This window comes from Serinus canaria, chromosome 7, assembly GCF_022539315.1.
Source record: "Serinus canaria isolate serCan28SL12 chromosome 7, serCan2020, whole genome shotgun sequence".
In the NCBI taxonomy this organism is placed as follows: domain Eukaryota; kingdom Metazoa; phylum Chordata; class Aves; order Passeriformes; family Fringillidae; genus Serinus; species Serinus canaria.
This window is the reverse complement of record NC_066321.1, coordinates 22,123,550-22,142,411: the sequence shown is the minus strand read 5'-3', so window position 1 is coordinate 22,142,411 and position 18,862 is coordinate 22,123,550. Positions and strand designations below refer to the sequence as shown.

The window sequence follows — 18,862 nt, the reverse complement described above, 5'->3', positions numbered from 1 at the left end:
TAGCTGTAAATAGGTAGTTCTTCATTCAAGCTGAGAAGAAAAAAGGCAGACAGATGTGATACCAGCCACATTGCTCCCTTGTGAGCTGTTGGCTGCAAAATACAAGTGGGCCTTAACCACACAAGATCGATAAGCAGCTGAATCCAGAAGAGATCTTTGGTAGGTTTTCTTTTAGGGAAACTTACCCAAGGATCAAGGCATCAATAAGTCTGTTGGTTTCTTTATAATTAACAAAAATTAAAACAAATAACACCAAAACCTGAAATAGAGATTTTTCAACAAAACAGATTTAACAAATCTCATTAGTTAATACAGCTTTAATGTAAGAGCTATTACATGCTCTTTTTTTATCTAAAAAAAGATATTTCCCATTTTTACCCATTTACACTGCTCCTCCAGCATTGCCCATGTTTTCTTTCTCCCTCATTCCTTTTCTTAATGATTTTTTTCTGTTTAAGTGTTTCTTCCACACTGACAATCTTTTCTGCCAGATTTTTCCCACTTCTTTGTTCCTATATCCAAAACGCAGAGCATCCCCACCTCTTTCCCACAGGATTCCTTTCTTTGTTCATGCTGCCCTTTTTTTAAATCCTCTACTCCTCTGTTTACTCTATGCCTTTGCTTATTTTCTACCACTTCAGCAGAAGAGAGTGCAAGCAAAGATGAAAATCAAAGGGGAAGCGCAAGCATTCCTCCGCGAGTTCACGGTTCTGCGCGTGGAAGCGTGCCACTTCTGGGAGAACAGCCCCACTGGCACCACAGCCATCCCTGTGGCACTGGACAATGATGTTGTGTTGCTCAGGCAACCATTCCTAATTGTCTTTTGGGATGCTGAGAAAACAAGATGGGTTTGTTTTTGCTGGTCTGCCTGAAGGTCACAGTGGCGTGGTGGCACTGAACACAGGTTGCTGCCACAGCAGGCGAGGCACTGCAAGAACCACATCAGGCAGCCCTACAGGCACAAACACATCAGTCACACAAAACCCCATCTATTCTGCAGCCTCAGTCATGTAAAACCATGTGTACAACAGTTGTCATGCAAGACTACAACAGCTACTATGCCAGAGACAATGTTATTCTAGACTCATGCTGAAAGCAAATCCCAATGTTTCTCCTGGCTTGAAAAATTAGACATAAAAAAGGCACTATTTATATGTAACAGTATCCTACAAGAAACAGATTGTCAACAACAGTTTGGCAGGGCACCATGATCATCTTTTAGAAATTGGGAAGAAAAGTCTTCAGAATGTAAATGTCTGCTGAAACAAATGAACACAGAAGCTTTAAGAGCAAGAGCTACTTCCTCAAAGTTCCTCCAGAGGGTTCATCTCAGTATATGTATATTTTGCAGCTTAAAAGAAACACACCATATGCTAGGATGACTTTTCTTAACTAGAAAAGTCTGCCTTGTATTTTTGGAACAAGCAAGTTTTTCCTTGGGCATGTTTATTGACATGTTTCATAAACCTCAAATCCTTAACTGAAAAAGAGAACCTATTTTGGCTGCATGAGAAGCAGATTCTTTTTTAGTTCAGAGACCGAGAGGAGGAAGAAAGGAGAAACTTCAAGTTAAAAAAAACTTTTAAACATCAAGACACACCAAAATGAACATTTCATTAAAAATGTATTCAGATAAAATTTCATTTTTTCAAAATTTTCTCCCTTTTTCCTTTTATGAAAAGTAATGATTAAACTTAATCCAAATTCAGTAACAAAGGCACAAAACTGAAACATTTCTCAGAGTACAACAGACCAATAAATTGCACTCCCTAAACCAAGAGAGTCACAAATCCTCTTCTGTGGATCCCTGTCCTGTCTCTCTATTTTCTGCAGGGCCCACAGGAGGCACAGATAGACCTGGACCTCTCTGGTTTCCCTTGGCCCCAGAGCCATGGCAGAAACTTACACCCTACCCTCTAAGGCTAGCAGAAGGATGGAAAATAACCTTTTCTTTTAATTGTGTTTAGTCTGTTTTCACTTTGGGGTCTGCCCTGCACCCCGAGGTGTCCCTAGCCCCCATTACTGGATGCAATGTCCCTGGGTTTCTTCAAGCCTACACACACTGTACCACCCCATAATAAGCACATACACCTGCCACATTTAAGGTCTAGGAAGAGGCTGGACCAACTGGGTGGGGGAAACAGGTATTCTGAGCTCCCTGTGACATTTCCCAGCCCAAGAGCAGAGGGAAAGGCTTGGTAAGGGCAGGATGCTGTGCTCCCTGCTCAGAGTTACTGCCATGGGCAGGACACCAGGCTCAGCAGACCTGATACACCACATCCAGCCTGTGCTCATCTTTCATGTCTAGGCAAGGCAAAAAATATTTCCAAACTCATTAGCTATATTTTTCCAAGGATGCTGTCTTAACTATGTTTTTCCCCACAGATAATCCCAGTTCCCAAGGCCTGGGAGTAGCTCCCACTATACAGAATGAGATATATAACTGCAGAAATCTGGTACTTACTTATCCACAACTGGTCAGAAAGCTCTCACATACCGTTTGTTTAGCTAGATTTGCATGTACTTGCAACTATTTTTGGCAAAATAACTTTCTTAGCCTCCATTATTTCCACAGTGAGTGGCTCCTTCCATGTGTTTCACCTTTTCAGAAATATTCTCCTATCTGAGGAAAGCACTCCAGTTTTCTAACATAAGCAAGCAGATTTTACCAGTGAGAACACTTGAACAAGACCACATCACAGAGAAGTGACTATGGAGATGTTCTGCATCCCAAAACACAGCCACTAGCACTTAACACACCAACAAGGTCAACAGTGTCCTGCCATTATCACCCAGGGGCTTTCAACTTCCACAAAACATGCTCAGAGGCATTTTCAGGTTCATAATGACACTTTCACATACACAATATAAACAGATATGACAAAATGTTGTTTAAGCCTGGAGGAAGAGACAAGGGCAGTCACATTTCTCTATTAGAAATTATTATGCACTCTGAAACATTAATGAAACAAATGACATTGGTGGACTGTATTCAGAAGATAAACAGCAGGAAAATTAAAGACTTGTCCTTACAACTACTTCTATTGGAAATGTGTTAATTTTCTCAAATGACGAGTTACAACTTTACTTGCACAAATTTGGGGTTACAAAGACAAAAGGTAACTCTTGTGGGTTTTTTTAATTTGCATTCTGTTTTCAATTGTGAGCTAATTTTTGGAAGACACTTTTCCCTGTACAGTATTTATGTGCAGACCATGAAGTTTACTGCACACACAGCTCCTCATCTGTCTCAGGAAGGCTTAAGGAGGACACTGCTTGCACCCTTCAAGCTGCAGGACAGGTATTAGAGACTCACAGGCTCTTGCTGCACTTGTGCATCCCTGATGATTGCCAATAAACAAGCATTTTTTTAAGCACTTTGTACTATACATAAAAGCAGGAATTACAGGAAGATGCCCAAAATAAATAAATGCATACTCTAAGCTACCAAATTATTTTAAGAGCCCTTTCATTCTCATATCAAACAGAGACTTCATGAAATACACTTGCACCAAAATGAACAGCATCCTCTAGACATTCTGTACATAGAGCCAAGACAAAAAGCATTTGTGGTCTCTTTTACTTAGACTAAAGGGTGACCTAAATTAACACCGAGTTAAAGATAACAGAAAGACCTCCAGCAGTAAGGAGCCGAACATAAATCTGATTGTTTCAATTACTGTCATCATGACTGCTCAGAAGGAAGCAGCTCAGCCTTCACCTGCAATTTTGCCAGGACTGATTCTCAGCCTGAAAAGGGGGCATCCATCCCTGCTGGGTGTACACTCATGCTCAAGACACGACACCAAAAATTTGCCTTCATGACGACATCTGACTTCACTCACGTCACACAAATCCCTCAGTTGCCAGGATTCCATCCACACCTCCAACTTTGCTGCAAACAACCACCATAAGATTTAATCTGTGATCTTGGCTGAGCCAAGAAGATGTGCTGGCTGACACAAACTCCAGTCAAATGGAGTTCATTAAGTATTCCTCCTCCCTCTGCTCACTGACTTTGACAAATCAAGGAGCACTGTTCCCACTCAGAGTTTCCTATTCCCATGTAAGATGGTGACAAATTTGGATTTTCCAGAACAGGCTCAACAATGTATGGGCAGGATTCTAGTGATAAACTTGCATGAATAAAACTGGTGACCAAACTACAAGCATCCCCTTTTCTCTTTTCAGGAATCACACATGTATGAAACAGAAGATATAGGCACCACCACCAAAGCAGAGAAAAGAAGAGAAGGGTTCACTTCATATTTTGCTGGCAATGAAAACCTACATATAGAATCACAGAATGGTTTGAGTAGAAAGGGACCTTAAGGTCATCAAGTTCCAGCTGTCTGCCATGGGCTGGCACCTTTCACAGGACCTGACAGAGCTGCTCAGAGCCCTGTGCAAACTGGCCTTGAACACTGCCAGGGTTGGGGCATCCACAGCTGCTCTGGGCAACCTGAGGCACCCTCACAGGGAAGGATTTCCTCCTCACATCTGACCTTAACCCAGCCTTTTTCAGTTTGTTTAATTGCTCCTTGTCCTGCCAGCACAGCCCTGTAAAAGGCTCCCTTTAGGCAAGGACAGTGAAGTCTCCCTGGAGCCTTCTCTTCTCCAGGCTCAACAAACCCAACTCTCCCAGCCTGTCTTCACAGGAGATGTGCTCCAGCCCTCACAATTTGTGTCAGAGGCTCCAACTCAAGCCCTCAGGTTTTTCTGAACTTCTGATGCCGTGGTTTGAAGTTCAGCATCTCCTTTTTAAGCTTCCTGCTGCCTACTGATTTCTTAGCTGCTAAAAAATCTCCTATTCTTATCTGGCAACAACATCTAGGCATAAGAATAGTCCTGAAAACAATACTTTATGCAAGATTAATGCCAGAAGTATAAACAATAAAATGCTAATAAAATATTAAAAGCCATAAAAGATAACATAAATATAAAAATAGAGATGAAATTTCTCCCTCCGCTCCTTGTTACCATGCACAAATTACAAACTCAGGTAAGGAAAACTCAGTATTTGTAAATTCATTAGAATAAAAAGCATTGATTCTGAGTCATCTGTCATTTAGACAGTGAAAATCCATTGTGATATCCATAAATGTAAACCCAAAAAGATTTTTATCACAATTCATAATACTTTCATTATCATAAAAATATATCTTGAGAAAGTTACACCAGAAAACTGAATTAGAGCATCCAAGTTCCACTCAAAAGCAAGAACTTAGTGTTTTTCCATTCAAACTTTTCATTAATGTGCATATTGCCACAGAATGAACAAAGATACTGAACTTAGACACTTTTATTTTTAAGGCACTTTAGGACAATTTCATACCTCAAAATAGTACAGGATTTTGTAACCCTTGACATTTGTTTTATCTCAATACTGACTTTCAATTTCTGTTGCAATTTCTTTTTCTTCCTTGAGAGGAGAAATCACTCCAGCTGTAAGGACAGCAGTAATTTCCTTAAGTAACTCTGTTAATTTTTTCAACGTTCTTCAGTCCTTGACAATAGCTGGTAAAGCAGCATTTAGCCAAATATGTGTCAGCAACCTCAGCCAAGATGCCCATAGCCATTTACACAGAAGAGAAACTCCCCTGCTGTATGCAATACCTGTTCCAAAATTAATCAACACCAGAAAATAGCAGTAAAATATTTCTTGAAAGATTACCAAGCAAATACACTAAGGAAGTAAAAAGGACTTGTAAGGTTAATTGCATTACTGCTACATAGTGACACCTGATAAATAGGTTTTGGGACAGCTTTCCAATCATAAAAATATCTAAAAGGCAGCTTAAAAAAGGAGGGGAGAAAAGCACTGTAGATATTCAGTTGGAAATTGCAGTGTTCTGGAAAGAAAATTTCAAATTCATCCTCATTTTCTCTGATTTTTAACAAGCATCCTGAAACAGGAAAACAGTAGCTATTTAAAAAAGCAGGGCTTTGCCTGTGCAATTGGAAACTTAGGAAGGTCATTTTCCTTTTCCTTTTCACTCTGCAGATCCAGGGCAGTGGTCTCCATTGCCCCATCACTCCAGCCAGACCCTCAGAAGACAAAAAGCTACCTAGAGTAGAAGCCTAGAGCAGAAGTTTGAAACCTACAGTCCATTCATTCCCTTCAAATATTTATGTTCTAGCCTTTGAAATCATTTGTAAAATGCCTATTCTGTCCCATAATATTTTTGTTTATGAAAATTAAATGTGAGACCAGACCCTCCAAAGCACCTACTTAACCCTGATAAATTTCAGTGACTACAAAGATAACATGAGCCAGCACATTCCGAAGTAAGTAAAAATCTAACCCATGACAGGGATCATTTTCAGTCTCCTACAAACTTTAATTTCCTCAAATAAAACATTTGCCCTCTTAGTTGAACAAAGGCTTTTAAAACAGTTGCATCACTATTTGATTATTTAATTCATAAGTACAAGCAATGCCGGGCCATGGGAATGACAAGCACTAAGTACACACTATACAAAAGATAAAGATGAATTAAAACCAGCTGTCTGGGAAGTACACAGAAGTCTGAGAAGACTGGAAGCTTCACGCTTCCTCATTTATCTTTTAATGGAAAAAACTGACATTAGCTGAAAAATTATTGATTTTCTGTGCTGTTCCCTGTGGGGAACTAAAGATTTTAAATTCATTTTTGCAGCATACCAAAATTGCTTAAAAAGAAAAATTTCAGAGAGGTCTGCTTGAATTACTTTCTGGGTCCCACAACACATACAGACATTTATTTCTGTTCAGACTTGTCCTCCTAAATGAGAAACCTGCATTTGGAAGTTGCACCATTATGTTTAAATCTGCTTCAGCGTGGCTGAGATGTATAATCCACCTTGACAGAAACACCAACCTAAAGTGCAAAAATATTTCACTTGCTGCTTTTAAGAAATGGCACCTTACCCTGCTTCTAGGCATAAGCACTGGTAGGAAAAGAACCCATTTTCCTTGGTATGCTTGCACTGTGAGTATCCAGGCCTGTTGTTCTCCAAAGTTTTTTTTCCTTTTACACCCCCAGCCCCTGGCACTACCCCCCAAGGATCTCCTGAGATCATAAGGACCCTTAGGTCCTTAGGAGGAGCACACAGGCATGGCAGCTGGAGGGAACAGCATGGAGCATCACCAGCCTGGCCCAGAGGACATGCCTGTGTCACCAGGAGGGGCAGTGAGCCTGGGCACAGGTCTGGAATTCCAGGAGCAGTGAGTTAACAGCTGGGGAGTGACCTGTGCAGGACAGACAGAATGACAGAGAGGGCAAGAGCTGTGGAAGATGTCTCAGTGCTGGAAAGCCAGAAGGGATGAACACACCCCTGGTGCATTTGGATTTTAAACAATTAGTTTCAAAATAAGTTTGCACTCATTACATTTCTTTACAAGAAACTGAATTTCACCTACAAACAGATTTAGCAATGTTGGTGGTTTTCTCAGTGTTATATCACACAGCTATGACACATTTTTCATGGCAAGCCACCCAAGAATCAGCCAAGAAAGCAGAACTATGTGTTCCTCAAGATATCTGCAGCCTTAAGAGCAGTTTGTTTCCCCTAGTTTCCAAAATGGGAAGGCTGGCACAGATGTTGAAGAATAAAATCTCTGAAGCTGCCATACCCCCCCCAAGCACGCTCAGTGTTTCTCAGCACCGAGTGCAGTGCCCACAACCAGACAAAGCAGAGCAAAACAAAACCATCATTTTTTAACTATGCTCATTACCTTTGAACTTATGCAATGGCATAAAAAAAAAAAATCTTCCTTATGAGATACTGCCTTTTTCCTACTGAGATCTATGAGCCTAATATACATCAATCACAACTTCTGGTTAACTGTACATAAAGCCCCTTCATCTGGTGTTAGCTAGCTGCTCCCCTTAGGGGAAATTCACCACTTTTATCAAGTTAGTGTTATTATCCACCTGCATTTTACACAGCATTATTCCTTACTCCATCTTTGAAATTATTTTTACTGATTTAGTACAAAAAGACATGTGAAAAAGAATGAAGAAAATGCAGAAGACTCTCAAGTCAATGGATTCATACTTTACAAAAGAATTCTGTGTAATTTTAAAATAATTCAAATAGTCAATAATACATAGAAGAGTAAAGAGATACAGCACAGGTTTATGGCTGGTATTTGACAGCTTTATGCAAAATGATTTGAGCTAATGCGCTCACAAAGTTAAGAAGAAAGCATAAAAATCTGAAAACACTGAATAAATCTTTAAAAATGCAGAAGAACATTGAGGGGGAAATCTAATAATGAATATATCAGAAGGTAATTTCACCAGAAACACCATAAGGTGGCAGGGAATAATAGTATCTCCGTGCCTTTGCACCTCAAGGCAGCAGCCAAGGGCCAGCACAGCTCTGGGCTGGGCAGGCAGCAGGAATCAGGGCTGGAGGCAACAATCCCTGCTTCCTTCTCTGCCCTGGGCTGCCCTCACACAGAGCAACATTCCAACCATTAGAATGGGCTCGTGTCAGAGAGGACAAGTGTTTAGCTTGTTTGTAGTTTGGCTCTACAAAGGTCACACCGCTGGCAGAAAAATGGGGCACCCAGCAATGCACAACACATCAGGAGAGCCATGAGCAGGGATCTGTTACACTGCACAACAGGGCTGGGCATCTCAGCTGGAAACCTAAACCCAAGGGTATTAATAGAAATATCACAGCTTTAGGAAAGGCCACATGATTACAACTGGCTGTTTTAGCTGAACCTGCTCTTTGTGGATTAATGTTACATGGTTTTGGCCAAAATACTATGAAAACCCAAAGAAATTGATGAATAGGAATTCATTAATTTTAAAGGCAAAAAATCTGACACCCTCTCCTCTTCCTAATGTAGCTCAGAAAATTTAGATTTGCAGCAGGAAGACAGACACCCCGAGCAGCTGTTATGGAAGGGCAGGAGCTATGAGCCCAAGCTGCCATGTCATTGCTACATCTCAGAGCATCTGCAGATCCAACCACCACCTCTGCATCACCAGAAATGGCAATTTAAAAGCCTGCCATAGATGACTTCTGAAGCTGTTTCTTTCTCTTAAGCTCACAGATACTGCACAACCACCTGGAGCTGTTGGGGAGTCCTGTAAGGGTCTCAGGGTTGGTCAGCTGGGCTAATTCTAACCCTCATTTCTGACTTGGTTTGAGGCCTCCCCCAATAATCCTCAACACACATCAAAAGAGAGAACAACCATTATTGTATTAATTAAAGACAGAAGCCACTCTTTTTATTAATTGCAGGCTCTGTCGCAAAACAGTATTTATGGTGACTGGGCAAGAGGCAGAGCATGCAGCTACCAGAGAAAATACCTTGTTTGGGTTTTTTAAACATTATTTTGCATTGCAAATAATAATTGCAGTGCCTTGCCTGTCACTGAATTGCATTCTGCAAACTGACCATGGGTTTTGTATGTTGGCTACGCTACCAATTATTAGGAGAACCAAGAAAAGCCTGCTCAGTAGAACAGCATGTAATTTACATTTAGCTTTCCACAGCATATTTGCACACCCACACAATATAGGTCACAGTTAAGGAGAGTTAGAGACCTTTTTTTTTCCCTTCAGTCAGAGAATGCATTATTTTTGCCCATAATTATGTCACCCAAGAATATTACACCAGGTAGCAACTGTGACCTTCCTATACTTCCTAGAAGTTACACACAGAACAGAGGTGTCAGGCACAAGGAATGTGGAAAGAAAACTTGTATTTAACTGACAGGAAGGGCTGGGGGGGAAAGGAGATGGATTTTAGCATTCTTCAATCATTACAAAGAAAGAAAAATAATTTGTCTGGCTACAGACAGACTCATCCTCTGACTGCTCTACAGCTCTCTTTCACATCATTCCTACCCTTCTGGTTTTGGCAAGCATCTTATGAAGCTTGTTTTCCCAAAACATAATAAATTCCAGAAGCATGGACTTAAAGAGAAAAGCAGCACAATTACTTACTAGAGGGATGGATATGCCATGTTCACATTGGGGTCAGAGGCACTTCTCGATGACTCAACACCAACTGCTGCTGTTTGGGATCTCAGCAAGCTGTTTTATGTTGGAGCTTCTTCCTTTTAACTAACTGCCATTTCCACCATTAGCCACCACTTTCTCACCCAGCTGACCCACTCTACTCTGAAAGAAACATTTGTCACTGGACTAAGCATTCCAGATTCTCATTTTCGAGATGAAGGTCCCTTTATCTAGTCCATTGCTTGCCATTTCTGTAGCTCTCCATCAGTGATCCTGCCTTTCCATTTTCCCTAGATCTGTCCTTACCAGGTGACAACACAGCCAACTGGCTCCCTAAATTCCAACTTCTAAAAGAAAATAAGTTGCTCTCCACTATTTTCCCTGAAAATAAAGAAACTTATCTTATGGCTAAAAATCTAAAAAATTGTAATCTAGGATGATGAGCCAGAGTCTCTCTGGGTTAATTTCTCTCCCACTTCTCCTATAACACTGCAATTTCTTTCCAAACAAGGTTGAATCTGATTTGAAAGGCAGAAGGGAAGAAACAGTTAAACGCTGTTTTCCTGAAAAAAGATCCAAAGGATGCCAGAGATCCCTGAGAAGGTCAGCTATAAAAATCCTAATAAAGTAGAAATGGGAACAAGAGTGCACTTGCAGTCCCACTGCAGATGCAGGCTGACTACACACAGGACAGACACAGTAAAGGCAGAGAGGAAACAGGAAGGAGAATCATCAGCCTGGAACCGTTCCTGGAGAATGTAACAGAAATTTCTCTTGACCCAAATTCCATTTAACACCACCTTATCCCTACTGTCACAGGGGAAGAGGTTGGACTAGCAACAAGAACTGAGAGACACCACTGCATCACATAATCTGAATAAAATAAAGTCGTGTTATATTATGCAGGATGAGTGTGGCATTTCTATCCCAGCTTCTCTATTCCATGATACACAAAACTCAAGATCCATGTGACCCTACCACAAGAGACCCTGAGGAACAGAATGCTCACTCCAGCTGCTCAGTGGGTCCAAGTCCTGACCAGTGGCCTGGACCTCACACCAAGCTGTTCCCTTCCAAGTGGCGTGGCCCTTGTCATGCTCCCCCACACCTGGGGCTCCTGCTTTATTTCCTTCCCCATTTATTTATTATTTAGCCCTTTCTCATTTAAACTGTCAGCATGAGCCATCAAAGTCCCACCAATTCCACTGCCCGTATCTAAGGTCAATTAGCAGTCACCACCAAGGTTTCTGTAACTTTTTGGGCTTTTTGGGCTTTTTTACAGGAAGCAGGAACTGCTACAGAGCAAAGTCCTTCTATTGCTTTTCATTTTCCAGCATTGATCAGGTCAGCTACTGCTGGGCAGATGCAGCCTAGGCCTCCTCTGTCTGAGCAGGCAGGCTTCACTCCATGGCACAGTTTCATACAGACTCTTCTCTGGGCATCCTGAACCTGTTAGATTTTCTGTAGAGAAATGTTTCAGTTCATCATCTGAAAAAGTGTATCACATTCCAAGATAAGGTTTCTTGAAATCGATCTTCAGATCATTCTCAGACAAATGTTACCTACTTTGGGTTGACTTGTTTTCATAACAAAGCAATCCCAGATCTATGCTCTATTCTACTGATGTAAAGGATCCAATGCATCATTTCAGCACCTCTGCATCCTTCACAATCATACTGTGCCTTTTGCTTGCTTCCTTCAACATCTATGCTGATATGGCAAATTCAACACACAAACACACACACAAAAAAGTAAGCATTTATTTTAGTATTCCACTGTGAAGGATTTTTTTAAATCCCATTAAACTTAACTTAGGAATGAAACACAAGCCTGAAGGAAATTCTTGGAGAAATTCCTTTTTGAAGTCTAATTACCCAGGGTAACATTTCCCATGTAAATTATCTACAGAAACTGCTGCCTTTTCCCATACCAGGATAGTCAAAAGCTTCAAAACCAGAAAACATTTAGTTACCAGGAAAAGAAAAAAAAAAACATCTAAAAACAAACTCCCAGAAATCTCTAGGAACTGTTTGAATTGTTCAGGGTTTTTAAAAAATATTAGAAAATACAGGAGTAATGTACAAATATTTGCTGCCCTATACATGAGGAAGAGGGGCTAATGAAATCATTAGGACAGGCTCATTTTATACACACACACACACATTAAAAATATAAACACACACATCTTTAGCAGCAAAGGACTGGCAGCTCCTTCCTGTCTTCCACTGCAGGAACAGCAGATTTTCCAGCATGGCACAGGCACAGAAGGCTGACTAAAGTCCCTTAAGAAATACAGCCCTCCTGAGACAAAGCCCCATGGTAAAGAAGCATAAATACCCAGGAAAAAACCCTTGCTGACATCCCATGTACTTGGAAGAACAAGAACAAAATCACTGACTTCCTCCACACTAAGAAATCCATCGGTAGGCTGTGGCTCAGCTGAAATGTACAGCACCCAGGGACACACACACACACACACACACACACACACACACACACACACACACACACCTGTGCCAGAGGAATAAAGGAAGAAGTAGTATGAACACTCTCTGCTCATCTTCAGAGTGGACTGGAGAAAGAAGTGGCAAAGGAGAGCAGTCTCATGCCTACCACCATTTGCACTAGAGCAGGAGGCCAGGGAGTGCCCAATCACACAAGTCACGGAGCTTTGACTTTCCACAGCCAAGGCACCTTTGGAATAATGTGATATTTAAGGTAATAATGTCCAAATCGATTCTCAGACCCAGAGCAACTCTGACACCTGTCAGTAAAGTTTTTGATGGCTGTAAAAAACCACATCTGAGCATATAAACATTCAGAGTACAGCCCTTCAACACCAGCATTTGGAAAAAATCCCCATGTGTGTTTCTACAAGTATATGCAAACCAGCGCTCACATCACAGACATTTATGAATGAGCTCCCAGAATGGGCTAAGAGCAAAACTATTCCAGCAATAAGCAAGGCTGCAGCCAAGGCCCCCCACAGTACAGCTCTAAGTGCTCTGGAGGATCTGGGAGAGCAATAGCAAATTAATGGGAAGTGGAGGAAGCATGCTTGATGAACTACAGTACAACAAAGGGTGCCTCTTTCAGCCTTCAGTAGCAAGGGGAAATGTTTAGGGAATCTTCAGTAACAAACCCTCCAATACTGTTCTCCAGATATACATCCTGCCATGTACTTGGAGAGAAAAGGTTGTTTAAATATAAAACTGATACAGTTTTCAAACAGTCAGTGTTGTACACCTCTCTGTTAATTTCTCTAAGGTGGAGAGAAAATATAAAGTAGTCTTCTTGTGTAGTTTTTAAACAAAAAGAAAAGAAAACAGTATTTATTAAATACACAAAAAATGCTTCACTAAACATATAAATTCCATAACAACAACATCTGTTTAACCTCTAAAGGTCAAGGTCATATCATTTACACCAAGATAAAAAGTCTAATTATAGTATCTGCAGCTGTATGGGCACAGGCTGGTTATTAGAAAAGAACTATTATAAACCAAACACAATTACACTGTAGAGAAACCATTAGATACTTGATGAGATTTTAATCTTTGAGCTGGTATCATTCTGCAAGTTAATCATCTAGAGAACAGAAAATCTGTTAGGAATGCAATTAAATGTACTAGTCCCATTAAAATTGAGCTGATATAGTTAATTGTAGTCCTAAAATAGCAATTTCCTCACACCTTCACTAAGCAATTTTTTTCATCTACTGAGTAATAGTCTATTTAAGGAACACTTTTCACTTAAACTCTCAAATAAGATTTGTGAATACTTTTGTTCTCTCACGCTACCCCATACAAGTTGCACTGACATTTGCTATTTGACCTTGGCTTCCTAATTTGCTCTGAGAAGTCCAGCCAGGTCTTTGGTTTCAGCTACTGTTAGTCCATGGTACCTGCATTGCTGAAGCTTTCGGCGAGAAAATCACCAATGTATCCTCCCAGCACACGACAGCAATTAGAAACTGACATGAAATGACGAGCCAATGGCAAAGCTCACGTCATACAGTCATTTCAAGCATCAGCACTTTGGGCGAACACATTCTTTTCAAACATCAATTTTAATTAACACATCTTCAAAGTACTTGGAAGGGATTTGCAGCCTTGCTAGCAAATTGGGAATACAGGCCGTTCCTGCCTTTTTTGGAGAGAAACAGAACGACAGCAAAGAGGTATCCGAAGAGCGCATCAACTTGGCAATAGCTAATCTGCAACTGAACCTCACAGACCACACAGTTTATTGGAGCATTTTAAATTGCTCTGCAGGGAAGGGCGAAAAAAATCACGACTTCGGGGAGCGCCAGGGAAGCCGGGGCTGACACCGGCGCATCTCTCTGCGCGGATGCCGTTACGTAACCCCGGCCCGGCCCCCCCGGTCCGGATGCTCCGGCTGCGCCCCGGGGCCTCAGAGCCGCGGCTGGGCCGGGCCATGGCCCCAGCCCCGGCCCCGGCCTCAGTCCCGGGCTCGCCGCCGCCGCGCCCCGGCCGCTCCCGCCTCCCCTGGCGGCACCGCCGCGCCCCGCCGCGGCACCGGCACCGCGCAGCGCTCGCCGAGCCCGGCTCCGCCGCCGCCCGACCCGGGACTCCCCACACGGCCCAGCCCGGCCCGGCCCGCCGCTCCGGGCCCGCACCCGCGCCCCCAGCGCCGCCGCTCCGCGCCCACCTCCTGGCCGGGATCCGCGGCGCATCCCCGCTGCGGCCCGGGAGGCTGCGCCCCGCCGCTCCCGCTCCCTCCCGCCGCAGCTCCCCGCCCGCCTGACGGAGGGAGGGAAAGAGGGAGGGGGCGGGCAGCCGCAGCCCCGCCGCGCCTCCCCCCGCCCCCGCCCGCCGGCCAAGGTGCCCTCAGCCCGCCGTACCCACCTGCGGCAGCGTGACGGGCCCGGGCACAGGTGCGGGCACAGGTGCCGGCACCGCGCTGAGCAGGGGCTGGCCCAGGGATGCTCCGCCGAGCGCGGCTGCGGCCCTCTGCGCGTAGCGGCGGGGCGGCGCCGGGGCTCGGCTCGGCTCGGCTCGGCTCGGCACCGCACCTCGCCGTCCCTCCCGCAGCCGGCCCCGGTGCGCCCAGCAAAGCCCCGAGTCGCGGTGCTGCCGGCGTGACGGAGAAACCGGGCAGCGGCGGGGACCGCGTAACGGGCTTCGGTCATGACATCAGGTCTGGAATAAAACGGGAAAGCACGTGCTGTGCTGGAGCAGAGGCACCTCCGTGCCGGGGGGGGAGGACGGTGTCAGACAAAGGCGTGCCGCCGAGGGACAGGGCTCTCGGCAGCGCCTTTCCCCACCCAGGCTTGGTGACACAAGCACGACACCCAACCTTGCACCGTCACCCTCCCGCAGTGGTCACTGCGTTAGCTGATCAATCTTTGTCAGCTGATAATGGGAGGTTGTAAAAAAACACATTACATGCTCCAGAAAGCCGCCGTAGAAATGACTCTTCTGATTTAATTTGTATTAGGTTTTTGGGGGCTATTTTCTTTTGGTAGGTTGGTTTTTTTGGGGGATGGGGAGTTGTATTTTTTTCCCCTGTAGATCCTCCATCACAGCTTTTTCAACATCCTTGATAGCCTAAACACCTTAGGAAAGGGGAAGCTGGACTGTCTTGTGCAGAGAACCCATGGAGTGGAACAGGTCACCCTGCTGTGGAGCAGGCAGGTCGTAGACTCATCTGTCTGGTTGTGAAGCACCTCTGGCACCTTGGTCCTTCTGCTTGGGCCTGGTCACTCCCTGTCCCCATGGCTGGTGCACCTCCTGCCCTCCAGAGGTGGATCTGAGGTCTCCCTTAGCAAACTGTTCTCGGACTTTTGACAACCCCCACCTCAGCCATGCTCTCTGGTTCACTGTAACAGAATTGGAAATAGATGTTGTCGTCCAAGAAAATCAGTTTAAATCCCTGGAGAACCAGATGCCACCGCCAGCAAATTTCAAAAAGAGAATGGGGAAAAAGGGCAAATACTGCAGAAAAAAGTAGATTTACAGAATTCTATAAATTATTGAACCTACACTACTCATTAGACAAAGACAGGCTGTGTGATGCTGATTTATGTCTTTCCTATTTCTCATAGCAGTTGCAGATTTGGCAGTATCATTGTGCAACAAAGGGCACCCTGGCATACAAAAGCCATAGCCATTTTCCTATTAAAGCAGAGACCTCCATAGAAGGATCCCTTGACATAGTATTTTTTTGTGGAACTTCTCAAATAAGCTTATTGGGGAAAAAAGCTTTATTCTTTCAGCTGAACCTGAAAGTGTCATTTTCCATGTGGTTGAATAAAGTGAGAAAATTCATTAAGTAACACTTTCTTTTTTTCTTTTTGGTGTTCAGTTTCCAAGAGCTGGAACAGGAGGAACATTAAGTGGGACTTTGGTGGGTGTCAGAGTAAGTTTTCGTGTAAAATCCACAGAAAGATTAAGTACAGAGCCACAAACATTATAGAGCACATTTAAGACTGGGTTATTAGATTGCAATGCCTCTCCCCCAGTTAAGGTGCAAACAAGGCAATATGCCAATGTCAGTAGTACATTGGATATTATTTACCAGTAAATGAAGGGGACAGGGGGGTGGAAGAGAGAGAAAAAACAGGAAAAAGGAAGCAGGGGGCATTGGGAGGGAAGAGAATGACAGAGAGACATCGCTGTGCTAGAAAGATATCACTACCTGTGGATCCAGAGATGGTATCCTGTTACTCCTCTTCTGGTCTTCTCCATTGGGGGGTGCCATGAAATGTAGAGTTCAATGAGTTAATACCTTCAGGTGTCCATGGGAACACCCAAGCACCTCCCCTCCATGGAAGGGATGTCTTACACTGTCTTTTGCTATGCTGGATCTGTTGCAACATTGTGGATCCTGTGCAGTCCCTTGGTGGAAGGCCTAAGAAATGAGTCTGGGGGTGCTTTGAGGGTCTTTAATGGCTTACACATGACAGCTGCCTCTGACATCAGCAAAGTCATGCCAGTTAAGCCCCATCACAAGGGATGCATGTGTGTGACTGTTAATGTGCCTTGTGGATGTGACCTGCCCCGAGGAGGGGTGGTTGCAATCTCACAACTGGACCAGTTGCATGCTGGACAACAACTGGAATGATAAAAACACCATCCCTTCACTGGAAGGTCTGCTTCTTATCTGGCTGAAAGCTCAGCTTGCAGCCTCCAAGGATGGGTGTTCACTCCCTCTGTCTCATGAGGAGCAGAGGCTTCAGCACATCCCCAAAACCTCCCCCCATCCACCCTTGCCATGGGGGGGAGAGTGCAAACCTCACCTCAGGGAGTCTGTGGCTACAGCTCCTCCTCCAGACCCAGCCAGAGCTGATGTTCCAGCACAGCTGCTGAGCTGGCTTTCCTTGTGGATACACTCCTCCTCCCCAGCCTTGATTACTTCTCCTTAGGCCTGAGATAAATGGACAATAGTACCACCTTGATCTTACCAAGTTCCCATCAGGTATGTTAACTCACAGTTCGGTTTCCCAGATTCAGGCAAGGTGGGCTTCCTGCAGCTTCCTTAGAGACTTTGCCATGGTGGACAAAGTCCTTTGATAACAGGGTTTATTTAACACAATAATGATTTTTAAGCCTCTTACAAACAATAACACCAGGAATGTAGTAGCTTATTTTTCTTCTAAAATAAATAAATAAATAACAGAGCAGGAATGTAGAGGTGTCTTAAGGTTCATTCAAAAACACCATTTCAGACAAGAGGTCACTCAACCTCTGTGACCTGAAAGAAATTCCAGAAAATTCTATTGTTAATCAGCTCATTTGTTTCTGAACAATTTATTTTTTAATATTCTCTAATGATCTTGATACCAAATTCCTAAGTGCCTGTTCTACCGAGGGGTTTGGTTTATTTCCCTCATTTGCCTATACTTACACCAAAGAGAAACAAACATGTGGAAGGGTAGCTTAAATATTGTTTTAAAAGAACAGTTATGTTACATAGATGGTAAACAAAGATGGATGACAAAGTGCCACGTATACACATAGGTACCCTCATCTTCTGAGGCCTTAACTGATAGAACTTATATAGAACTTACAGTTCTGCATAGAACTGATCCTTAGATAACTATAATCATTCCTGTTCTTTACATCAGGCAGCAGGGAAGTTTACTAAATATAGAATGAAATGTTTGCTTACCAGCCCCGTGCTGAGGATAAGCAGATCTATGGACATTGAAAATATTTCCTTACAGAACTTTAAGAAAATACTTTGATTTTCTCCTGTAATAAGCAATATTGTTGTTTCAGTGCTGTCATTCATTGTTAGGGGGGGTGTGTGGCAAAATGGTACCCTTAGTCAAGGCATAGGTAAGAGACACATTTTTAAAAAAGATTTTTGTAAATTATACCTTGCATTTTTGCAAATTCATTGAATTATGAAAATCTATAAGAGTACAGTAGTAATAACAAGTGAATGGAAGTGCTTTAAAGAAAAAGCATCAAGTAGAGCACCAAAGAACATTTAAGAGTGGGTGATAATAAACAAATTAGGCAGAGGGAGACCTTGGGAGGCAGGCTCATAGCAGGCAGAATCTATGAGAAGAAAAGGCAGGCACCAGCTGATGGAAACTGGATGTGCCCTAGATTAGGGGAGTGCCACAGGAGTGAAGAGCCATCTCCAGGAATCAGAAAGCACAGCTGCCATTAGGATCCAGTAACCAGATCAGCATCCCCTTTTTTGACAGATGCTGACCACCCAACACAACATTATTTACTTTCCTGAGTCCTCCTCAGGGCTGAATTGGTTAGAACACTTCTGGATGAGCACTGTTGCACCTAAATAGCCTAAAATTACTTGTGTGAAAACAGTTTCCTGATGAAGGTACACAAAATGAAAACTGACTCTGAGCAGCTGTAGAAAGAGCTGACAATAGTGAGCAATAGGGCAATGAGATGGTGGC

At 43.3% G+C, this 18,862-nt stretch overlaps 1 protein-coding gene across 2 annotated transcripts in view; it reads right to left on the bottom strand.

Moving 5' to 3' along the window:
- Positions 1 to 14,739, bottom strand: part of OSBPL6 (oxysterol binding protein like 6) — a 95,635-nt gene extending 80,896 nt beyond the window's left edge. For both annotated transcript variants that reach the window (XM_030241549.2, XM_030241550.2), the window contains exon 1: positions 14,638 to 14,739. The gene's annotated coding sequence lies outside the window, so the exon portion shown is untranslated. The remainder of the gene's footprint in view (positions 1 to 14,637) is intronic.
- Between the last annotated feature and the right edge of the window lie 4,123 nt (positions 14,740 to 18,862).